At 46.5% G+C, this 20,832-nt stretch overlaps 1 pseudogene; it reads right to left on the bottom strand.

Moving 5' to 3' along the window:
* Window positions 1–8,996, bottom strand: part of LOC128122561 (60S ribosomal protein L7a-like) — a 40,295-nt pseudogene extending 31,299 nt beyond the window's left edge.
* Between the last annotated feature and the right edge of the window lie 11,836 nt (window positions 8,997–20,832).

The following is a 20,832-nucleotide window of genomic DNA, read 5'->3' as shown; positions in this document are numbered from 1 at the left end:
TTACTTGTATCCAGTTCTGCAATCACACACTAATCCAGGGGTGAGTGTCCAAATATTCTGTGGGTAAATTAAGTAAAAGTTTTCAGATTTACCAGCCCCATCATTGTGTAAACTGATGCTTTAAGTGTCTGTAAGTATACACGCGCACGCGCGCGCGCACACACACACACACACACACAGAAAGACACACATGGACACACATACACACAGACATACACAGAGACACATAGACACACAGACACAGACACAGACACAGACACACACACACACACAGACACACACACACACACACACACACACACACACACAAGTGAGTATAGTATATTGATGCATATCTGTAAGTCTTGCTACCTAGGAGGCTGAGGCAGGAGGATTGTGAGTGTTAAGGCTAGCCTGGTTTACAGAGTGAGGCCCTAACTTAGAAAATGATGTATATGTGTGTGTGTATATGTATGTATGCATTTATGTATGTATTGTATGTATATGAAGAAGCTAAAGGTCAGGGAAATTGGGGAGTTCTACAGGTCCCCCAGCAGAGTTCGGCAGGATCTGAACTCTCACTGCAGAATCCCACTGTAGGAGGCTGTCTCTGATCCTGACACCAGCTGCAGCTGCAGCGACTCCTATTGAGTCAGGGTCTCATTATGTAGATGAGTGCCTAGTGTCACAGAGATCCTCCTGCCTCTGCCTCCCTCCCGAGTACCTGGATTAAAGGCATTCACCACTACGCCCAGTTTCTTTCTAATTTTCAAGGACTCAGAGAAGTGAGATCCCTCAGTCTTGAGGTCTGCTCTGTTTACTGCTGGCGTTTGGAGGAAAGACGGGAGTGGGGTGCAGGGGAGAAAAGAGAGAGGTGAAGATTCTATTCGTGTAGTTTTGATTCTACTAACCACAGAGGTTACACACCAAGGTAAGGATGGCGGGGGGGGGGGGGGGGGGGGGGGGGGGGGGGGGGGGGGGGGGGGGGGGCATGTTCCTGAGGCTGGGCAGCCCACAGAGGACAGGGCTCCGAGGACTGTCAATAAGATGAGGGTGGCTTTATTTCCAAAAAGGAGGTGGGGTGTTGAGAAGAGAAATGGATGCTTGATAGCCAAAGTAACAAATGACCATTGTAGGCAGCAGGAAAGGATTCTTAGATGGGATCTCATTCGGAAAGTGATTTAGAATGGACTCATAGCCAGTACCCACAAATGGCCCTTAGGATTGTTTCCAAGTGCATCTCTCAGCTTAAGATTTCTTGGCTGTAGGGAAAGGCTGTTTTTTATTTATTTGTTTATTTTGTTTTTTGAGACAGGGTTTCACTGTGTAGCTGTGGCTGTTCTGGAACTTGCTCTGTAGACCAGACTAGCCTTGAACTCACAGAGAGCCTCCTGCCTCTGCCAAGTGTTGAGATTAAAGACATGAGCCACCACCCCCTGGCCGAAAGGCTGTTTTTATACAAATGTTCCTATATGAAATGGCAACAGCAATTGGTAACAATCACGGGTCTCCATCCAACGCTGCAGGCTAGGTACTGTTCTAAGTGCTTTGTACATGCATATCTCCCCTTTGCAACAGCCTGCTGGGGCAGGAACGGTTATTACCCTTGCCTTACACACGAGGAAACTGAGGAACGTGGAGCTTATCGACAACCAGTCCACAATAGTGCCCATTTACCATCTGCGTCCTGGAGTCCTGAAGAGGATGGGAGACTGTCAGCGCCCCGTGGCTCCTGGGGACTGGCGCTGTGCTATAGATTCTGCCTTGACGTCTGACGTGTGGCACTCAGCTCCATTTTCTTAATGGCTGTCAATCAGCTCCCCACTGCTTCCCCTGAGGCTGGACCAGCAGGGGAGTCATCAGCATTTAGGAATAGCATTAAGAACAAAGCCAGACCTGGGCTGTTTGTTTTTCCCCAGTGAGATCACCCAGCCCTCAACACAGCCAGGAATGAGCCCAGATGTCACTCAGTGCTGAATGAATCACTTCCCAGATCCCCGGGCTTCCCAGAGCAAACGGAGAAGAGTCCAAGGAATGTCTACTGTTGCTTTATAGCTTCCAGGCAGTTTCTCATAGAAACAGAACTTGCGGGCTGAGTCTGTGGCTTGGTGGATCGAAGGACCAGCAGGCACCAAGCGCTGGTTCTATCCCAGCAGTGCTTAGATCAGGCATGGTAGTGAGTGCCTACCACCTAGCACTTGAGAGGTGGAGGTGGGGAGATCAGAAGTCACCCCGAATTCCAGGCCAGCCTGAGATACCTGGGACCCCGCTTCAAAACAGAAAAGCAAGAACAAATATGAGCCGCTCAGGCCATTTAAAATCTCCTGGCTGCCATTTTCCCCCCAAAAGGTAAAGTTAATTTTAAGTATAATCTCGGTATGATAATACAAAATGCTATCACTTCAAATGCAAATGGTTAAAAAAACATTTGTTAGTGAGGCACTGTGATGTTTAATCTTCAAAAGTTAGAATCATCCTAGAAACAAGTCTCTGGGCTTGCCTGCGAGGGATTATCTACTTTAGGTTAATTGGTGAAAAAAGACACACCCTAAACGTGGGCAGTACCATTTGGTGGTTGTCTAAGGAGGAGAAAGGCAGCCGAGTGCTCAGATCTCTGCTTCCTGCCTGCAGACGCAGTGCATCGCATGCCTCCTGCACCTGCTGCCATGTCTCCCCCCACCATGATGTACCTCACCTTCGAGCTGGGAACCGGGATGGACCCTCCCTTAAGTTGCTCATTAGATACTTTAATACAGAGATACGACAGTAAGTGACATAAGCATCTTATGTTTTTTTCCTACTGAGTCATTGCAATCCAGAATACACTTTCCACTGAGCCAGAAGCTGAGTTTGAACTAGGCACACTTTGCAAGTTAACGACGAACTTTAGATGGCTAGCGCCTGTCTCCTGGACAGTGGGGCAATAGGTGTAACTCTTTCAATGACTGCATTACTCAATAAGAAGACTCCTGAGGTCCCAGGGTCTGTGTGCTATGGTTAGAAATAAGTATGGGGTAAACTGGCACACACCTTTAATCCCAGCACTCGGGAGGCAGAGGCAGGAGGATCTCTGAATTCAAGGCCAGCCTGGTCTACATAGAGAGATCCAGGACAGCCAGGACTACACAGAGAAACCCCGTCTCAAAAAAATAAAATAAAAGGGTTGAAAAGAAAGAGACCACCATTCCAACTGAAGTGTACAGACAAGGCAAACTTTAGTGTACTCACTCTTCTGAGATGGGGAGTGACTTGGGTTTTATTGTAACTCACACGGCAGTTCTGTCTTTTTCCCCATTGGCTGGGAGTCAACCTCATAATATTATTTGATTGTCTAATCTGAAGAGAACTGGCGCTTAAGCAGGAAGAGGGAAAGGGTCACTGCTCCAGACTATCAAATTCCTAGACTAGTGCTGTGAGCTTTTGTGTAAACAAAAGTTTTACTGGGTGTGGAGGATTCAAACATGAAAAATTTTAATCCCTTGTCCTAAACACAAGTTTTACAGTATTTGATAAAAACGACTCATTTGATATTTATTACACCATGGGGTCTGCATTTAAGGAAGGAGAACACAATGGGACCAATAAATAAGACCATTCCAGGTGGGATAAACCCAAAATAAACCAGGTGACAGAGTGACTTGAGGGCACTTGGGAAGGGGGTCAGTGTGAGGAGACATCTGAGCCAGACCATGAGGGACCAAAGGAACTAACTCTGGGAAGAAAGAGGCCTAGCCTTAAAAACAGGCTGCAGATGATGCAGGCTGGAGGTTTGGCCCTTTGAGCTAAGGAGTTGGGGCCACGGGGACTCTCAGGATTTGGGAGTTTGTCCCAAATGTGAAGGAGGGGGATGCCTTTTTAAGCAGGGGAGGTTGAAATAGAGTCTTAGGGTCCTTGTTTGGTTTTGCCGTGCTGGGACCCAACCCAAGACCTTGAGCATGTTAGACAAGCCCTCTGCAGCTGAACTACATTTCAGCCCTACTTTCAGTTTTTAAAAATGTCTAGAAATGAGGGCTGGAGAGATGGCTCAGAGGTTAAGAGCACTGACTGCTCTTCCAGAGGTCCTGAGTTCAATTCCCAGCAACCACATGATAGCTCACAACCATCTGTGATAGGATCTGGTGCCCTCTTCTGGCCTGCAGTCATACATGCTGTATACATAATAAATAAATAAATCTTTAAAAAAAAAAATGTCTAGAAATGAGGAAAATTGATCCAGTGGGTCTCCTTCGCTTTTTCATATCCCCACTCTACTACAAACATCGAAATGACTTTCGTATTAAAATCAGAAAGCTTAACAAAACTAGATTGAACTGAATTGTGTGTCTGAGTTTGATAGAAAAGTGATTAATAAGACCAAGTACCAAGGCCTCATGGGTTCTGTTGCTGAGCAGACTCAAGAGGCTTTTCCAGAACACAGTCTTGGCCTGGCCCGGTGTTTTCATGACTGTCTGGGGCACAGGGCTTGAGCCTACTTGAAAGGGGGGTTTGGGACAGAGGTCCTTTTCCCAGTGCAGGACCCCGAAAAGGATCTCTCATGTCCAGTGAAGCAGCCCAGAATATTTTCCTCTACCAACTCATGGAGGAACAAGTGGTCTCTTTGTCTTGTGGGAAAAATGAATCCCAAAGCAAGTAGAACTGCAGCTCTGTATGGTGGGGTGCCTTTACCACCACAGGGAGGACAAGGGTAACGTGCTTTGGGGGAAAAGGAAGGACCACTTGTAAGTGTGAGAATGTGAATGAGTGTGAGAATGTGAGTGTGAAAATGTGTGAGGGTGTGTGTAAGCGAGGGTGTGTGCGAAGATGTGTGTGAGTGTGAAAATGTGTGAGGTGTATGTGTAAGTGAGGGTGTGTGTGTAAGTGTGTGTGTATGTGTGTGACATGAAGACACAAGGAAGATTGTTTAGAAGTGAGGAGGGGGATCAGTGAGGGACACAGAAGGGACATGAGAGGGTGGTGGAGGGCAGATCTGAGCAAGGTACAAATAAAGATACGTGTGCATGGGGATGTTATAATGGAACTCATTATTTTGAGCACTAACTAAAAACAAATTTTATTTATTTATTTATTTATTTATTTATTTATTTATTTATTTATGGTTTTTCAAGACAGGGTTTCTCTGTGTAGCTTTGCGCCTTTCCTGGAACTCACTCTGTAGCCCAGGCTGGCCTCGAACTCACAGAGATCCTCCTATCTCTGCCTCCCGAGTGCTGGGATTAAAGGTGTGTGCCACCACCTCCCGGCTAAAAACAAATTTCAAACAAGAGAAACATGGCCAGGCCAGTCAAGGATGATTGGGAGGCTCTTGGCATGCTGCTGGTGGTCTGTTTTCTCAGTTTGAAGTCGGCATGCTGCTGGTGGTCTGTTTTCTCAGTTTGAAGTCGGCATGCTGCTGGTGGTCTGTTTTCTCAGTTTGAAGTGCTGACAGCAATCTTTCCTCTAGAGGCCAAATCTGGTGAGTCTAACTGGCATCCTAAATAGCCAGTTCTGTAAATGAGGTCCAGAAATGACCAGCAAGTTCTTTCCACGTGCATCTCACACACTCAGCTTCATCTCCTGGATCAACGTCAGTAGAGACAGAAAGATCCCTGGGACTCGCTGGCTCCTAGCCTAGCCTAAAAAAATTCAAACTCCAGGTTCAGGAGACTCAAAGGACTAGGAGAGTGAAGAAGAGAACCCAGTGCCCGATTCTGACCTTTGTGTGGCTGCACAGGTGAATGCACCTGCATCAATAAATAAAAAATAAATAAATACATGCATTAATGAATAAACACATACATACATACATACATACATACATACATAATTAAGAACGGCTGAGACTTGAAGAGGAGAGGGATTCCGGTTGCAAAACTAGCTCCAGTCAGGTAAAGACACAGCCTCTCCTCACCTCCCTCTACACCATTAAAATCTGAACTGGTGCCAGGCGGTGGTGGCGCACGCCTTTAATCCCAGCACTCAAGAGGCAGAGCCAGGTGGATCTCTGTGAGTTCGAGGCCAGCCTGGTCTATGGAGCGAGATCGAGGACAGGCACCAAAACTACATGGAGAAACTCTGACTCGAAATACTAAAATAAATAAATAAAATAAAAATAAATAAAGAATCTGAACTGGTTTCCAGGCCCACCCCTCTACCCTCATCCCTAGGCACCCTTCTGTTATTTGGCTTGTGCCCTGTACATTGGTTGACTTTTATGTCTAACACACCAAAAGTCACTATTTCAGTGATTTAACCAAATAGTGCATTGCTGCCACCAAAGAGTAAGTAGAAATAGCAGGATATGACACAACATTCCTGTAATCCCAGAGCCAGGAGAGGGAAGGCCGGAGGATCAGGAGTTCAGAATTATCCTTGGCCACACAGTGTAACCAGTCTGAGGACACACTGGGCTCCATGGGACCCTGTCTCAAAAGGGGTGGGAGTGCCGGTGGTGTGACTCAGTAGGTGAGGATGCTTGCTGCCCCCTTCATGACCTGAGTCCAATCCCTGGTACCCCGGTGATGGAAGGGAAGAACCGACTGCCACAAGCTATCCTCTGGCCTTCACACTTCATGAGCTGTGGCACAGACACACATGTACACACACACAAATAAATAAATACATGTAATTTAAAATAAAAAATTAAGTATTAAGAGTGATTCCAACTGAGTTCCTGGTGCGATTTATCCAGGGTCCTGCGGGCTAGTTGCTGGTCATCCCTCCCGTCATTTGTACAGCTGAAATGGTATTAGAGCCAGGAGGAAGGGCAGAAGAAAAGAGAAGGCAGGTTATTGTTGCCTTTAGTTAAGATATAAAATGGGCTGGGTGGAGAAGGCACATACCTTTAACCCCAGCGTTCAGGAGGCAGGTCGATCTCTGAGTTCAATCATCCATATAGACTATCCTCTTTTTTTTTTTTTTTTTTTTTTTTTTTTTGGTTTTTCGAGACAGGGTTTCTCTGTGTAGCTTTGCGCCTTTCCTGGTACTCGCTTTGGAGACCAGGCTGGCCTCGAACTCACAGAGATCCGCCTGGCTCTGCCTCCCGAGTGCTGGGATTAAAGGCGTGCGCCACCACCGCCCGGCTATCCTCTTTTTTTTAAGATGGAAGATAAGTTTGTAATTATATTTATGCACAGAAAACTTAGCGGTGTACATCTAACCCAATTAGTGGTGAGTTTTTTGGCCTTTGCCTTTTCCAGCTTGGCAATCCGCGCCACAGATTTAGGACCCAGGACATTGCCTCCCCAGTGGTGGCAGATCTCATCATATCTGTCGTTGTAATTGGTCCTAACAGCTTCCACCAGCTGAGCCAGAGCATCCTTGTCCTCCGAGTTAACCTGTGTGAAGGCAACAGTGGTGCATGTCTTCCTGTGGACCAGGCGCCCCAGCCTGGCTGTTCCCTTGATAATGCAGTAGGGGACGCCCATCTTTCGACACAGGTCAGGCAGGAAGACCACCAGCTCAACGGGGTCTACATCGTGGGCAATCACCACCAGCTGAGCCTTCTTGTTCTCCACCAAGGTGGTGACTGTATTGACCCCCGCTCGGAGGACAGGTGGTCTCTTAGTTGGGACGTCCCCTTTGCCAGCAGCTTTCTTCTCAGCACGGGCCAACGGCCTTTGCCTCTTCTCCTGCTTTGTCTCTGGCCTGTACTTGTGAGCAAGCCTAAGCATCTGAGTAGCTGTTTGCCGGTCCAGGACCTGGGGGACCTTGTTAATGGCAGGAGGTACTTTGAGCCGCTAATAGAGGACGGCCCTTTGCTGCTGCAGCCTAATGTGGTGGGGCCATTTGATGAAGCGTGTGAGATCTCTTTTGGGCTGGATGTCCTGCCCAATGCTGAAGTTCTCAAAAAAAGGATTCACCACCTTTTTGGCCTCCTGTTTCTTCACGATGGCGGAGGCTGGGGCCACTTTTTTCCTCTTGGCCTTCAACCACTTGGGAGTCTTGCTTGGCTGGAGGAGAGAGAAAGAAAAGGGAATTGTGGGTAATATGTAAGGGCCGCAGAGATCTAGTCTTTTCTGTCAAGAGAAACACAGTTTTGTCTCCAAGCCCTTGGTCAACCTCACTGGACATCATGGAAAAGGATCTGGGGCCAGGGAGATAGCTTGATAGGCAAATTACTCCCTGGAAAACACAGGGTCCTGAACTGGGCCCCCAACATCCGCGTAAAAAGCTGTGTGTGGTGTTGCCTGTTTACAATCTCAGTACTGGGGAGATAAAAAACGGGTGGATCTGGATCTTGGGGTTCACTGGCCAGCCAGTATAGGCTAATTGTTGAGTTTGGGGCCAGTGAGTGACCCAGTCTCAAAAAACAAGGTGAAGCCTGGTGATGGTGGTGGCACACACCTTTAATCCCAGCACTCTGGAAGCAGAGGCAGGCAGATCTCTGTGAGTTCGAGGCCAGCCTGGTCTACAGAGTGAGTTCCAGGAAAGGCGCAAAGCTACACAGAGAAACCCTGTCTCAAAAAACCAATATATATATATATATATAGTGTGTGCGCGCGCATGCGTGTGTTTGGAAGTTGCCCCCCATCACATCTATGGTGACCCATGGCCAAGCCCTAGGCATGTGGCCCCATAAGCTGTAAGCAAAACTGGGGCAGCTGCTGTCTGTCTGGGCAACCATCCAAGGCTCAATTTTCTGTTACCAGAGGAAGAGGGTGAAGATAAAGGGTCGCGGGGAGGGCAGAGACAGAAATGGAGTGTCTGCCACACTTTCATATGTCATTTATTGGAGACACTTTGATCTCATCCTGCTCATTTATAAAAAAGAGGCATAATAATGTTCACTTTGTAGGGTGGTTGTGAGTATTGACCAAGATAATGTCTGCACATCATGCCTGGCATTTAGAAAGACTGTTAATAAATGTTGGTGTCCTTTTGCTATACTGCCACATGGTAGGTGTCTAGACAGTTCCTCATGATACGCTTGACCTATTTTTTTCTTTCTGAGGTACATTTATTATTGAATTATAGTTAGTCTTCTATATCTGCAGGCTCACATCCCGGGATCCAACCAACCGCAGATTGAACAGGAACATTGACACTATTGCCTAATAATAATAAGTATTTACATAGCATTTTCATTGTATTGGGTATTACAAGTAATCTAGAGATGATTTAAGGCATTCTAGAGGATATGTGCGGGTTATATGGAAATGCCATGGCATTTTGTATAAAGGATTGGAGCATCCACAGGTTTTTGGCATCTGTGATCACAAAGCTGTGTGTGAAATTAGAAAATCACACACATTCATTTTTCTCTTTCCTCTGTCGCTATGAGTTCTTTCGTGGCAGAGGCTGTAACTCACACAAACTTACTCTCCCGGCATGCCGCTTACCTGGTTTTCAACCTGCAGTTGCTGAGTGAACACATGGGTGGAGAAGAGGCGAGCCTTTCTTGTTCATTAGACTCTGAACTTCTTTGTATAGGGTGGGTTGTATCGATGACCTTGAGGCAGATAAATCAATCTGCATTCTCGGGTTGAGGTCCCCAAAGATGGCACAGTGTAGGACATAGACATTCTCAACCCTGGGCTTTGCAGCCAGGAAAGAGTAGGACCTGAGGCCAGAGACTCTGCCCAGAACACATGTCACAATGTCGGGTTCACCACCACTGTGATCCTCTGCTCTTTCCCTGACTTTGCTTCAGTGAGGACCACTCCTCTGTGGATGGTTCTAGACAAAGCATAGTTTAAAGAGACTGACAGTCAGCAGAGGCAGAAGGAAGTAATCTCAAAGATCAACAGTGTTTGGATTCTGGATACTGTCCTCCTGTACATTCTGGTCATTTGGTTTGGATGTGGAGATGAAAATCCCGCATTCTGCCTTGTGAAACTGGGTTACATTTTGTTGGTGACAGGCCAGCTGGCCTGAGAGGTGTGTTGCCATGGCAAACAGTAAGGTCACTTGGTGGTTGCTCGCTTGACCCAAGCTTATTATGTCTAGACTTCCATGCTGGGGGATGACCGCACCCTGGAAGAGGTACTCCGACTCCCCAGACTGCTGGATTGTCCTGTTTTCTCCAGAATCCTGGACCTGGACAGGGTTTCCAACTCCTTTCATTTCCTATTCATGCCTGGCATTTCCTCCCTCTCCTGCTCCTGGGGCCTCATGGCTCTCAACAGATGCTGCCCCCCTCCCCATCCAAGAGGAGCCCTGGCCTCTGTGACAGTAAATCCATTGCACCACTTAGGTTTAATTAGAGCACAATGAAGGATGATTAGTTTACACATCAAAGCACTGAAACAGCCCAACAAATTGGCCCCATCCCAAAGCTCCCCCCCCCCCAGCCCCCTAGGAGCTGGCCTTGAACTCACAGACTCTGCCTGCTGGGGCTGGGCAGCCAGCACTGAAGGCACTCTGCCGCTCAGAAGTGGAGCCCAGTGGCTTTCAGCACCCACTGGGCCCCCCTGCCCACTGTGGCTTTTCACTTCAAGCCTGCCCCAAGCCACGGATTGACCTTTGCCTGTAGTCAACTCTCCGTTACTTGTAGACTTGATTCTACACTCTGCCCGTCACCCAGGTCCTTTCTTTTTTTTGACAAACCCTTCTACCTTCCAAGTGAGAGCTTTCCTGTTTCAGGACACCTATCAGGGAGTGAGAAAGGCAAATCAAATGAGTGGCGGCAGGTCACGTGGCTACCAGCAGATGACTTCTTTGTTGCTTGATGTGGAAGAAGATAGGAATGATAGGTTGTGCCAGGTGTGGTGTTGTATACTTGTTATCCTAGCACTTGGAAGGTGGAGCAGGAGGGTTGTAAACTTGAGCCCAACCTGGGGCTACACATTGAGATACTCTCAAACCAAAACCAAAGAAAAACAAACCCTCTTCTCCGCAAAAAAAAAAAACAAAAAACAAAAAACAAAAAAACAAAAAAAAAAAAAACAAAAAACCACCAAGAAAGAAACTACAGGATGCAGTGAGGTAGATGAACTACTGCTGGGTTTCCCCTACAGTATGCTTCTTGGTCCTGTGGCTGACCAAGAGACAGCTGAACTCTCCACTAGACTGTCTTTATGATTTCTTACATCAGAGCCCTTATTGTCAGGATGTGTGGGCATGTGTGTGCATGGGCATGTGCAAATGTGTGTGTAAGAGAGTGCATGTGTGTGTGCGCGCGCGTGTGTGTGCATGCGCGTGTATGTGCATAGAGGCCAGATGTATATTTTAGGTGTTGCTCTTCATAAGCCATCCACCTTGTTTTTTGTTTGTTTGTTTGTTTTTCTATTCTACAGACCAGGCTGGCCTTAAACTCACAGAGATCCGCCTGCCTCTGCCTCCCAAGTGCTGGGATTAAAGGTGTGCATCACCATCATCACCAGGCTCCACCTTGTTTTTTGAGACTGGGTCACTCACTGGCCCCAAACTCAACAATTAGCCTATACTGGCTGGCCAGTGAGCCCCAAGATCCAGATCCACCCGTTTTTTATCTCCCCAGTACTGAGATTGTAAACAGGCAACACCACACACAGCTTTTTACGCGGATGCTGGGGGCCCAGTTCAGGACCCTGTGTTTTCCAGGGAGTAATTTGCCTATCAAGCTATCTCCCTGGCCCCAGATCCTTTTCCATGATGTCCAGCACCAGTGAGGTTGACCAAGGGCTTGGAGACAAAACTGTGTTTCTCTTGACAGAAAAGAATAGTCTAACTGATGATTAACTGAAAACCAATCCAAAAAGTTCATTCAATGAACCAAAGTGATATCCTGTCTTGATCCGCATACATGACCACCACAACAAATGGTGTGCCTTTCTCCAAGTCAATGGCAGAGATGTGGCTCAGGTCTCTCTCATGGTCCATGGCCCTCAGGAATTGGTGATCTTTTCTGTCAGAAGCAAGAGGACTGTGGCTGCAGTAGGATTTCATGCAGCACCAAGGCTTGGGTCTCTCTCCTGAATGACTGATGGAGGCGAAGTACCTGGTGAAACCTAGTTTCTTGGCTGTGGGCCTTGAGGGCAGCGGATGGGAGTCAGCTTTACCACTGGACAGATAAAGGACTGCTGCACAGGATGGTGGGTGGGGGGTGCACTGGGCTCAGACTGTGGGCTGGCTGCAAGGAAGCCCTTCCAGAGGAAGGTGACACCGCATTGTTAGCATAAAACCTGGAGCCTATTGATCTGGCTGATTAGAAAGCCTTCCAAGGCGCTGGGATAATTAGCACAATTTACAGAGTAGCAGTTATCAGCTTCATTGCCTAATTAACAATGTAAATATCTTTCTAAATGACATTTTATAATCACCATCAGACCCTCTAGCACTGGCCCTGCTCACTGCTGATTCTTTCCCAGATGTAGTTGGTTTTCTCCCCCTGCCTCACATGGCATTTCTGCATCACGTGCGATAAGGCGATTGGATACGCCCCACATCTCCTCATTTGTATCTTACTAGGGGTCTAGTCTGCCTTCATCTCTCCAGCCCCAAATATGCAGTCTGCCAATTGAATTGCCAATTAAAAGTACTTAATTAGACGTGAAAGGGGAGTTCTGTCGTGTTCTGGATTCTGAACTGTTTTTTATTTATGCGCTTAGCAGGATAAGTCATCTTAAATTAGCGTCACATTTTTCCCTCTGAAGAGCATGTGAGAAACGAGGCTATTCAGAGAAGGGGCTTAACACGATATTTGAGTGCACTAGTCATGGGTGCAAAGGCTCATCCCAAACACATATGTTGCTTTGGCAAGCCAGGTTCTTCTTTATATTTACTTTATTTCCTTATCATTTTTTTATGGCATTAATGTTGGCCAGAGACTATAGGACCTGCCTAATGAAGCATATGTGCAGAGAACTGGGGGAAAATTACTTTAAAGTCACTTATTATTCAGACTATCCGGGACATATTAAAGATTTATTGTCTTCTGCCTAAGTTCCAGATGCATGCAGAGGACTGGGAGTGTTGCTTGGTGATAGAGGGCTGGCAGGCCTAAGGCTCTGGGTTCCAATCTCAGTATTGGGGAAAACAAACAAGCCAATAAAAAAAAAAAAACCAGATGGTGTCCGCATCAGTCTTTTTTGGGAAGAGTGCTCCAAAAGTTCCCTACCATTCATTCCATTGGTGATGGCTTCAGTTTTTGGATTACTCTTTCTCAATCTTTTTGTTCCAACGGAGTGCAGGATGATCATTGCAGCTGCACACCTACAAAGCCAGTTTAAAAGGCGAATGCATTTCGTGTAAACCAGTTTTATTGTATTGGTGGAGATGGAAGGGAGACAAAGATGAATTTTTGAAGAATTTGCTGTGGGTTTTAATTAGACATCCTGCCCCGGCTCCCCATTATCATTGATTTGTGTGATAAGTGACAATTATACGTGTCATAAGTATACTCCTTTTTGCTGAAGACAAGAGATCTTATGTGTGATGCAAATAAGGGTTCTCAGAATGCTAATTTTGTAATGAGCCAATGCATTTTTCAAGGAGTTTATAGTCTGGAGGGGGAATAAAACATGTGCATAAATAATTAGAATGCAAAGTAGGAAACTGGTGTGTCCTGAGACAGTACAGAGAGAATTATAGCAAAGAAAAAAAAAAAAAAAGGAGTGGGTAAATAAATTACAGCTGAGAGATTCAGGACAGCCTGCTTGAAGGTTGGGGGAAATTGTCGTAAAAGTGTACGGAGACCACTGGTGTGGTTTACAGATGAAAGGAACATGGGAAGAAGGCACGGAGGTGGGACAGGAAGAAATTTAAATGGGGGAACAAGATGTTTGGTGGGGTGTTAGGTGAGTGGGCTGTGAGGGTGGGGCAGGGCTCCATCTTGGTCATTGCTGAGCCTCGACAGCGAGGCTAAAACATTGCAGCACTTTCTGTAGGCTAAGGATTGATGACTTGACAGAAAGGGCCAGATCTTAAGCAAATGGCTTTGCAGGCTGCGTCGTCTCTTTGTCATGGCAACCGATCTCTGCCCTGGTAGCACAAAGGCAGCTCTAGACCATACGGAAGTGAATGGGCATGGTTGTGTCCCCATGAAACTTCCTGACTACTGAGATGGGAACTTCATGTGGTTTTCACACATCACAAAGATCTCCTGATGTTTCTATTGTCTTTTGCTAGGGAAATAGGCAGTGGGCGCAGACTGCCAGGGGCTGACTGGGAGTGAACCCAGGGGGCCAGAGAGTGTCATAGTCCATGCGTCAAGTGGTTAGGATGGTGTGTATGGGTGCTGGTCTTCATGGCTCCATTACTGCGGTGTGCCTGGGATCAAGCTTCAGTGTGTACCCAGAAGGCATCCATGGGTGGGTGGGGTACATGCTGTTGATGAACCCTAATAGTATTTAATAATGAAAAAGGAATACCCAAGTGAAGAGTTCTGACGAGTCTCATAGTCAGAAGGGGTGTACAGTCAGTTCGGCACTAAGGAAGCCATGAGGCTCACACTGTGGTAGGATATACACTGATATCTTGAAACCACCTTCCCTGGTCTGAATTGGGAATTTCTGAGCAGTGGCTGGCTAATAATAACCTCCATCCATGCTTCTCCCTGAGAAGGTTCTGCGGTTTCCAGCAAATGTCATTTTGCTCTCCCCACACCCCACAGTCCTCGCCGCACAGCCTGCCCTTCAGGAAATGGGAAAGTGAGAGTGGGTTTAGACGGCTGAGCTGTGGGAGGCCCACTAGCCGCCCCGGGCTCTCCTCCTGCTCAGCTACTCTGAGTCTCGGCTTGGGAAGCCTAGCTGAGTCGAGGTGAAAAGGTGGGGCCAGCTTTGCCCTTTGTGGCTGGATCAGAGACTATCTCCCACTTCCAGACACAACAGAGCCACAATACAGGGATTCAAAAAAAAAGATAAAAGCCAGTCATGGTGACACATGCCTACCATCTCAGCACCAGGGAGGAGGAGGAGGCAGGAGGATCAGGAGTGTACAGCGAGTTTAGGACCACCCTGGACTATATGAGACCCTGTCTCAAAAAAACCAAACTAACTCAAACTGAAGCAGACAAACAAAAACCCGAAAGGCATAAAATAAAAGATATTTTTAAGAAAATGGAAAGGCCTTTTTATACTTGAATAAATTCCCCACCCCCATCTTCTCTGCTTTCTCCTCTTTTTTTTTTTTAAATCTACAAAAGTCTTCAAACTTTATTTTAGTCAGAGAATTACAAGTTAAGAGTGACTTAGTTTCCAATGTCTGTGGAAGAAAGGTCGGGTCAGATGACTCAGGTCTACTGAAAAGTCTAGGAAGTTAAGGGCAGAAAGGGGGCCTTGACCTATGACAGCACAGAAGCCACTGGAAGTCTTGTTCAGAGCAAAGGAGAGCCGGGCAGTGGTAGCACACACTTTTAATCCCAGCACTCAGGAGGCAGAGTCAGGCGGATCTCTGTGAGTTGGAGGCCAGCCTGGTCCACAGAGCTAGTTCCAGGACAGGCGCCAAAACTACACAGAGAAACCCTGTCTCAAAAAACCAAAAATAAATTAAAAAAAAAAAAAAGGTGGAGCAGAAGAGACAGGTACAACTGAAGGGTAAGCCTGTGTGGACAGCTGTAACAGCGAGTGTGTGCATGTGTGCATATGTACATACACATGTGCGCTGTCAAAGCTAGAGGTTAGTGTTGGGTATCTTCTTCAATCCCTTTTCACCCTGCTTTTTGAATCAGGCTCTGTCATGGAACCTAGAGCTCACCAGTTTGACTAGACTGGTTAACCAGCAAGCCCCAGGGAACACCCTGTCTCTGCCTGTTTGGACTTGGGCTTGGGCTGCCTTTCCCAGGTTGAATGGGATCGAGCTCACATCCTCATGCTCTGTACCCCCTGAGCCAGCTCTTCATCCCTGGATGGAGTGGCTCCTTGTCATTTAGATCTCCGTCTAAATGTCATATACCTGGAGTGACACAGTAGCCATTGGGTGCTAACCCCCTTTGCTAAAAACCGTGTGTGTGTGTGTGTGTGTGTGTGTGTGTGTGTGTGTGTGTGTGCGCGTGCGCATGCAGGTTAGAAAACAGCTTGCAGCAGTTGGTTCTTCTGCACTATGTGGGCCCAAGGGCTTGAACACGGCTCGGTAACAAGTGCCTTTACCCTCGGAGCCATCTCTCTGACCCACGTTGTCATCTTTGATTTGACTGTAGATCAGTTGTTTATCATTCATATTCTTTCTTACTCTCATTTTCCCAGCCCCTGCAACACAGCATGCACAATGACCGTATGCTTTGCTTCTTAATTTTATTTTTTAATATTTACTTTATTCTTTTATAGTTGAGTGTTTGGCCTTCATGCATGCATATATACCACGTGCATATCTGGTGCCTGTGGAGGTCAGAAGAGGGTCTCGGAACCCTGGGACTGGAGTTACAGATGGGGGTGAGCTGCCATGTGGGTGCTCAGAATAAAGCCCGGGCCCTTTGCAAGAGCAACAAGTGCTCTTAACTGCCAGGTCGACTCCTTAGCCCCTAGTTTTTCATTTTTTAAGATTTTATTCTTATTTTTAGTTGTGTGTCTGTGTGTGTGTGTGTGTGTGTGTGTGTGTGTGTGTGTGTGTGTGTGTGTGTGTGTCTGTGTTGGTGTATGTGCTTGGTGGGTGCATGTGCTCTTGAAAGCCAGAAGAGGGCGTCAGGTCCCCTGGAGCAGGAGTTCCAGGCAGTTGTAAGCTGCCCAAAGTGGGTTCTGGGTACTGAACTCTGGTCGTTGGTAAGAGCAGCAGGTGCTCTTAATCACTGAGCCATCTCTCCAGTCCCCATATGTGCTTTATTTATTCTGTCTCCTCAGAACCTAGAAGATGGGTTGATATCTGCCAGGGCCTCTGTCTACATGTGTTGGATGGCTCCAATAGAATGTAGAGAAAGGAATCCATATGACGGGGAGCAGGGGACTCAGAAAGTTGTCTAACATTTGGTTCATTTGTTTTTGAATGGGAACCCCTAGTTTAGTGCTTATCAAACTTTTACATGTCTGGTAACCATCTGGGAGGCGGGGGGATCTTGTTGAAAGGTGGACTCTGATTCTGCTGTCTGGGTGAAGATTCTGCATTCCTAACAGGCTCCCAGGCGAGGCTCACCCCACCAGTCCACAAATCACTTTTTGAGAAGTAAAGCTCTAGACCACTTCAGTTTGTTGCTTAGAATGAGCAAGTGGCGATGTGGAGATTAATTAGGGATGAAGCAGAAGTAACTAGCAGCAGAGACTTTCACAACTCTCAAGGGAGAGAGCCAAGAGAACCACAGGGGGATGAGTTGTCAAAGGCACACAGCAATAAGCCTCATTGGAACGGGAAAGGAGACAGGCTGAGAACTCTGAGGGATGTTCTCATCTGGTGTTGTTGACCTTTCCCACGGGCAGTTAGCTGAGAGTGAGGGTGGAGGTGGAGTGTGAGAGCTCTGAAAAGCAGTCATTTTCTTCCCGGGAAGGATCCAGGATGCATTTAAAGTCAGACCCATCAGCTCTGTTGTGTAATTTTCTCAACATTAATCTGCTTGGGGGCAGATTGGAGGAGGACGATAGATTCAATCCGAGTGAGGCAGAGAGCTGAGGATGTGGGGAGGGAGCTTTTAGTGTGGCACGACACCGGCTGGGACCCTGCTGCTCAGCTCTGTTTTCAGGGAGCTGCAGGCGGGAGGTGGCTATGACTTGATATAATCACACAAACACACCTGTATACACATGCATGTACTAAATCTGTACATTTACATAAATGTACATGTATGACTATCATGATTAGCAGAATCACCAGTGACCTTGCCCCCCTCCCCTGAGCCTTACCTTCTGCCGTATTTGACTGATTTCCCACTGCCCCAAGCAACTATGAGTCTTCTTGAAAACATGGCAGGCTAGCTCTACCAGGGAGTCAGTGCCTTGAGAGCATCATTCAACCAGTAACTAAAAGGAATGGCCCTATAAACACCCCAGGGCACTAGCCACATTGGCTCTCAGAGGGAGGCATGGAGTTTGACTTGGAAGGACTCTGTGTGGACTGTCTCTGCCCAGCCTTGTGTCTCCACTGCTTTGCTGGGTGTTTTCTAGATCCCCGTCTAGATAAACTATGTGCTCTCAAATCCTTGCCCCAGTGTCTTCTGGGGGATTCCAAACTGACCTATGTATTGTCATGAACTCTGATGCCTGCCTTGGAGGCAGGTACAGGCTACTTACTGTCTGGGAGCGGGTCTCTGCTTCAGTGTAGGAGTGTGGGTGTCAGGGAAGGGGAGGAGGATGTATTTGTGAGGTGGGATGTAAAGGAGAATGGCAGAAGAGACAGGGCACATTTGAAAGTCTGAAAAGTCACAGGGCTGTGGGCGGGCAGTTGGAAAGAGGAAGTGAAACTTGAAAGTCCAAACCCTACAGGACCTTGTAGGACGCAGTCAGGAGTTTGACCTCTGTATTCAGAGAACTCTGAGGAGCCAGTAAAGGGTCTATCATAGCACAAAGACAAGATTTGACCTGCCTCAAACAAGATGGGGGTGGAGGGGCAGGGAAGAGCGCCCAGATGAAAGGGATGCAGTTGTCTCTGTAATGACTTGGGGAACTAATGATAGTTTGCCTGAGAAGGGTATATGTTTGCTAAAGTGGACAGTTAACTATTAACTACATCTTGATTGACCAGAGCACCCTATTTCCTGACTATACTAAAGAACAGTTTCCCCTCACTAATGCCCACTGCCCCCCTTTCCCTTGGCGGCTTCACTTAACTTTACCAGCCCTTTTTCTTTGGGATAGTGTCCACAAGGTTAACTCCCTTTTTCCTCCCCTCCTTCTCCTTCCTGTCTTCCTCTTTCCTTCTTTCTCCAACTAATTCTATTTAATAATTATTTCCTCCATTTTGGTGACCTGTGGAATTGAACTCTTTTTGTTCTTTTTTAATGATTTATTTATTTTTATTTTTATTTTTTTTTATGTGCATTGGTGTTTTGCCTGCACGTGTGTCTGTGTGAGGGTGCCAGATCCCCTGGAACTGGAGTTACAGACAGTTCAGAGCTGCCATGTGGGTGCTGAGAATTGAACCCTACGTCCTCTGGAAGAGCAGCCAGTGCTCCTAACTGCTGAGCCATCTCTCCAGGCCCCGGGCATTGAGTTCTTTTTTGTTTTGTTTTTTTCGAGACAGGATTTCTCTGCATAGCTTTGGTGCCTGTCCTGGATCTCACTCTGTAGACTAGGCTGGCCTTGAACTCACAGAGATCCACCTCCTGAGTGCTGGGATTAAAGGCATGCGCCACCTCTGCCCGGCTTGGCATGAATTCTTATTTGTGGTCATCTTAAGATTCTTCATGTCACTTGTAGAAACAGAGTTACATTTTGAAGCAGGTCATTTAAAAGTAAATCTTCTGAGCTGGGCGGTGTCTCAAACTCATGATTCTGTTTTAGCGCCCCCTAGTGCTGACATTACAGTCATGCATCACCATGCCTGGCTACACTCAATCTTATTATGAAAAACTCCATTTCAAATGTAGTTTACACAAAAATTGTGGGTATGGGTGTATATATTAATTGGTCTTAAATCATGAGACATGTTTTCAACAGACAAAAAAGTGGAGACTCAAATTCAGAGATGGCATATGCCCAATTTTCTATGTGGCTTCACATGCTGCTGCTGTCAACAAGTAACTACAGAACACACCAGAAGTGTAGAATGATATGTACCAGCCAGGCAGGTTGCATTTATGGTGCTACAGAAAGTAACACAAGAGCAAAGCCCTGAAAGACTAGACTCCATCCTGTAGAGTGTATGCTGTGAATAGTCACGGCTGTGCCTTTCCCCTCTTATACTCCTTTTTATAAAAATCTTGAATCTCTGCTCATCCCCTTCTTCCACCCAGTAATTACAGAAGAAAAGACACTAGATGTCTGAGATCTCACATAACCTTTTACACCCGATATTTTCATTGTCTTACTAACAAACCTCTCTGGTAGTCAGCCAGGACTGTGTTTTACAACACCCCGGGGTGGCAAAGTTCTGTATACTGGATCTTTCCATTTTCTGCCTTGGTAATCTCTTTTGGCACATTCACCTGTCACCCTGTGCCCCTCACCCTGTGTTCTCGCAGAATTTGAGTCATGCAAATTGCAAACTAGTAAATAGCAACTTTGCATATTTTGAATAGAAGAGAACACCAAGGTAGTGTTCATCCTGTGTGCTCAGAGAAATCTGAGCTGAGGGGGACTGAGAGTAAGGGCGGATCGAAGGTCCTAAGTATTTTCTTCAAAGTCTTTATCATGCTTATTAAATCCATTGTATATTTATGAATTAATTTGAATTATTTACATGGCCAACCTTTGAGACAATAACCCGATTGAATCAAAGCGTGCAAATGTATCATTTCTCTTTGAAAGCTGGAAATGGGGCTAGGATGCTGGCTCAGTGGGTAAGGCCCTTGCTGTCAAGCCTGATGACCTGAGTTTGATTTCCTGGACCCACATGGTGGAAGAGAACGGACTCTCTCAGGTTGGCCTCTGACCTGCGCACACACCACAGAAGTACACACATAATAATAAGCAACTAAACGTAATTTTCAAAACCTGGAGGTCAATTTAAACTGAAAGACTTCTTGCTTCTTTCTCTACAGAGCGGTTACAAACTTGCCACTGTCAGGCTAAATGACATTTCAGAAAGCAAGAGAACGTGGCCATGTATTTCTTAGGGAAGTTTGATAAATTCCTCGGTTAGAAGGAATCTCCAGCACAGCCAACCCTTGAGTGATAAATTTCTTAAGCAAAAGGTCTTTAAAGTTATGTTTACCTTTAAATATCATGCAGCCTGACATGAGGGCACCCAGCTTCTGAAATTTCAGTGCAGAAGAAAATGACATGATAAGAACGGTTGGGTTTCCATTAGATCATGGACTTGGTGTCATTTAGTGACTGTTTGGACTGGTAAGAATTTTTTAGTTTTACTACTGAAATGAAAAGAAATCTAAAGTTCCTGTCAAGTTAAGAAGAATCACAATTGGCCTATTCTTTTTTT

The sequence above is a fragment of the Peromyscus californicus genome, unplaced genomic scaffold (genome assembly GCF_007827085.1).
Source record: "Peromyscus californicus insignis strain IS unplaced genomic scaffold, ASM782708v3 Scaffold_3__1_contigs__length_106647218, whole genome shotgun sequence".
NCBI lineage: Eukaryota > Metazoa > Chordata > Mammalia > Rodentia > Cricetidae > Peromyscus > Peromyscus californicus.
This window is presented reverse-complemented; position numbering and strand designations above follow the sequence as displayed.